Source organism: Triticum dicoccoides, chromosome 7A (assembly GCF_002162155.2).
Source record: "Triticum dicoccoides isolate Atlit2015 ecotype Zavitan chromosome 7A, WEW_v2.0, whole genome shotgun sequence".
Taxonomy (NCBI): Eukaryota; Viridiplantae; Streptophyta; class Magnoliopsida; order Poales; family Poaceae; genus Triticum; species Triticum dicoccoides.
This window is the reverse complement of record NC_041392.1, coordinates 709907444-709912105: the sequence shown is the minus strand read 5'-3', so window position 1 is coordinate 709912105 and position 4662 is coordinate 709907444. Positions and strand designations below refer to the sequence as shown.

Genomic DNA, 4662 nt, shown 5'->3' with positions numbered 1-4662 from the left:
CGGCCAGCCTCCCCCCTTTGGTCCTTTATATACTGAGGCAGAGGCACCCTAGAACACAGAAGTTGATCCACGTGATCTATTCCTTAGCCGTGTGCGGCGCCCCCAGCCACCATAGTCCTCGATTATATTGTAGCGGTGCTTAGGCGAAGCCCTGCAGCAGTAGCACGTCAAGATCGTCACCACGCCGTCGTGCTGATGGAACTCTTCCCCGACACTTTGCTGGATCGGAGTCCGGGGATCGTCATCGAGCTGAACGTGTCCTAGAACTCGGAGGTGCCGTAGTTTCGGTGCTTGATCGGTTGGATCGTAAAGATGTACGACTACATCAACCAAACGCTTCCGTTGTCGATCAACTAGGTATGTAGATCATACTCCCCCTCTCGTTGCTATGCATCACCATGATCTTGCGTGTGCGTAGGAAATTTTTTGAAATTACTACGAAACCCAACAATAATGAGACACCAGAATTGAAGGGCAGATATGAGAAGATTAGAGATCACTAGCCCGCATTTGTGGCCCACAAGACATCGGAAAAGAGTAAGAAGATGTCGGCGACAAACAAGCAAAATGCTGCAAAGAAGAAGCACCACCATCGCACGGGGTCAGGTGGCTACCTCGTAGCCCGGCCTAAGTGGGCCAAGACTGAGAATGATCTGATTGATAAAGGGATCGAACCAGAGACAATTAACTGGCCAGACCGTTGCCGGACTTGGTTCTTCGGGGCTGGCGAAACCTTGGACCCTGTAACAGGGAAGTGCATTTGGACGAACGATCAACTGGACATACCAGTCAGGAAGCTTCAGCAGTATATCGAAGCAGCGCAACAAGGGACGTTCTTTCCAGACAGAGAGAACGACGAGCTCACAATGGCCCTCGGGAATCCTGAGCACCCTGGACGGACACGAGGCACGCCAGGGTCCATTCCGTGGAAGGTTGGGTTTCCGGACGCTGGCGGTTACAAATCCCATGAGAGGAGGAAAAAAGTGCAGCTGACCAAAATGCAGGCGCTGCAAGCAAGGGTACAAGCGATAGAGGAACGAGAAGCAAATCGCAGCAAACGTACTGCCGAAGCTTCCCCCGAAGCTACCCCGGCATCTCAGCGGAGAAGCAGCGTGGCTTCCACCGAGCTGCTTCAGCCGGAGCATGCCTTGACGGCTCCTGCCAGCTATCCCGTGGATGCTATCACGGAGTCTCAAAATTGCCACCTTATGACACAATGGATGAATTTGAAGGTCAAGGCGGCTGTTGGCTCTGTTTATCCTACTGAACCCGGTGCAACTTTTCACTGCCGGCCGATTCCAGAAGGATATGCTAGGATGATGGTGGATGAAATAACGGAGGGATTTGAGGACCTCCAACTTGACCACCCTACCGGTGAAGGGGAGACTAGGCTGGGGTCTGCTCTGAAGACTCCATGCCTATGGCGGAAGGAGCTCATCAACCTTCCGAACTGGACGCCTCCGCCTCCTCGTCCTCCTCCGACAAGTCAGGGCACTCTGCCTCCTCCACCGCCTCCTCCTCCGGCGAGTCAGGGCACTCCGCCTCCTCCACCGCCTCCTCCTCCGGCGAGTGACGATCAGGTCACTCGACCGGCTCCTTCTCCAGCGCGTGGCGGCACTCCGCCTCCTTCTCCGCCTGCGCTGACGCGCCCGAGCAGCCAGCCTCCTCCTTCTCCGCCTCGTCAGCAAGGGCAGAAGAGACCTGCCGCCGCTCCGGCTGCTCCGACGCATCGTAGTCCTTCTCCTCCTCCTCGTAAGCAAGTAAAGAATACAACCACTCCGTCTGCTCGGCCGGCATCTAGCAGTACAGCCAGAGGCGGGAGGACATATAGATTTGGTCCTTCTCTGAAGACTCCAGAGAAGTTACCATACGATTGGACCCCGGAGGAGAACGCCGAGATCGCACGAACCGAAGTGGATGACTGGTTTCAAGGGTTGAAAGCAAAGAGACATCCACTTCTGGAGGAGAAGGTAGATCCGGTGAAAGCGAAGCGCACTCTGGCTGCCCTGACAAAACCACCCAAATCTCCGCCGAAAGGAAACTATGAGCGCATTATTGGAAAGGAATTTGCCGAAGCGGAGCGGTCGGGAAGTACTGTCAGTGATCAAAGGCTGAAAGAACGATGAGCTGGGAAACAAATTGCCCAGCTCGGCGAACAAGCGAAGCAATCGTGCCCCCCGCTCAAGGTGCCTAGCCACAACGTCGCTAATGATCCGAGGATGGTGCCCGGTTATAGCAATCTTGCAGATTACCTGCCCGACGATGTACATTATGAACCCATGGAGGTGCAGATACAAAGATACGAGTACGGAAAGCCTCTCGTCAAAGATGAAAGATCTCTATCAACGATGATGCGAAGATTGCATGAGTGGTACTTGAAAATCTGCAGAGACTCTGGAGGGAGGAGTACTTTGTATGTGAAAGTTAAAAAGGAGCATGACCTCGTTGGAATTGAACTGTTGCCTGTTCCATTTGAGGAGTTCTATCAGTTTTTCAATCAATTGGCCCTCGATAAAACAACGGTCGCCTGCTATTGTCTGTAAGTAGTACTACTTCTGTCATTAAGTCTCTCTATATAGCTCAGCTCTTTCATTGCATGTATTTATAATCATCCTCACTATATTATGCAGATTTAAGATCGCCGAATTGAAGAAAAGACAAGTCGGGGATATTGGGTTCATTAACACATATCTCATAGATGCAACTCAGGTTAAATTTCATGCCGCAGCTACCGAGGCCAACTTGCTACGATCGTTGGTAATAAATGAAAACAAAGATATAATACTCTTTCCTTACAACTTCAAGTGAGTGTTACTGTCTTGTGCGTATTCGGTTTCCCTTATATATTAGTCAAGGTTATAGTAATGTAATTGATGAGTCATGCATGCGTTTGCAGTTTCCACTATATTCTCCTAGAGATTAAGCTTGAGCAAGGGCTAGTAACCGTCTTAGACTCAAGACGAAAAGATCCCCAGGACTATGCAGACATGACTCAAATACTCGAGAAGTAAGTTAAAATCGATCATTATCCACCATATCAGCAACTTTGTTCATCTCCTGATATATCAAGTAATTGTTTTCTTTGTCCGGCAGGGTTTGGAGAAAATTCACCAGAAAAGCTCCGGGACTGCCGAAGGAGCTGCAATTTAGACACCCGAAAGTAAGTACTATAGTAGCATGTTCCGCGCATCTACTAGTCATTCAAGCGCTAGTTTCATCAATACCATTTGGCATTCTTGCTTATCAGTTTGATTGACCTCTATTTCTTGTAAAGTGGTTGTGGCAGGAACAAGAGAATGATTTCTGTGGATACTACGTTTGCGAGTCCATCCGCCACACGACCTGTGAGCGGGGCTACACCGACGAACAATATGAAGTACGTAAATAACAACATTCACAATTTTATTTTATTACCATCATTTGTGTTGAGTTTCATTCATTCATATATATATATATATATATGTATTGACCCCCTTCTTTAAATTAGATGTTTCGGAAGCGGGATGAACTCCTAGAACCAGCTCGCATGCGAGCAATTCAAGAGGAATTGGCGGCATTTTTTCTTGACCACGTGATCCCTGAAGACGGAGAATACTATGTGGACCCTAAGTCCGTATGATTATATTTGTAAGAGATAATTATTGTATATATGTAGCCGGTAGTGTCGGATAGATATACGAGAACTTGTTGTTCGACCAATCTCTCGGAGAAGGAGAGGTGGTCGATATCACTTCTCTCTGTATGCATATATGTTCATGACGATCTTCTGTTTCCTTCGTTTGCTTACTAGCTAGCTAGCGTGTCTAGTCCTCTCGTATAGTACGTAGCGTCGACCAAGCACGGACGTAAGAGAGGAGGCCCAGCTGTCCCGGTTCTGGATTGAACCGAGACAGGACATTAGTACCAACCCTTTAGTGCCGGTTTCAGAACCGGGACAACAAGCCCTTACGAACCGGGACAACAGGCCCTTTTTCTACCAGTGTATGGACTTAACCAAGGTCAAGATTGTAATCGTTGTTTTGGTTGGGGTGCACCTGTGCCAAGCACTAGTGCAACGCTTGGCCGGCGCATGAAAACCATCCATGTAGCGAGCTACACAGATAAATTCTCTCCCATAAAAAATAACTTAATATCTCATGAACCCATAGATTCACGTATCAAATATTAAATTGATAAGAACAAATACTACATTTAATCTTAGCCAAGAGGCCGAGAAAGATATGCTTTGAACGGTGACCCTGCGTCTGATTATATTGCTTTACGAACCGCCTCTGCTCAGCTGCAAAGGCGATGTGGGATTATTCAAATAAGTCGATGATGTGTGTTCCCGCGAGAAAAACAAAAGGCCTCGCGTACTTCTCGTCCAACCAGCGACGCGGGCCGGTCAGGTGAACCTGGCTGTCCCGTCTGGGGTCGGAGCCCAAGGAGGACGTGATGGCCCACCTGACCCATGGCCCAAATTCTCCACCGAGAACAGATGACCTTAATTAGAGTTTCTCTTGTCTCAAAAAAAAATTAGAGTTTCTCAAAAAAAAAAGGTGACCTTAATTAGAGTATAATATTGCCGGTCTGTTTCTCCTTTTACACTTGCAAGCTTTATTTTGTGTGAAAAACTCAGGAGCTTTATTCTTCTCTAGATATGGACTAAAGGCATTAAAAAAA

At 48.3% G+C, this 4662-nt stretch overlaps 1 non-coding gene across 1 annotated transcript; it reads right to left on the bottom strand.

Moving 5' to 3' along the window:
* Positions 1 to 4023: 4023 nt before the first annotated feature.
* Positions 4024 to 4222, bottom strand: LOC119334793. Its single transcript, XR_005161554.1, has one exon. It is a non-coding gene; the product is annotated as a U2 spliceosomal RNA (small nuclear RNA).
* Positions 4223 to 4662: the final 440 nt, after the last annotated feature.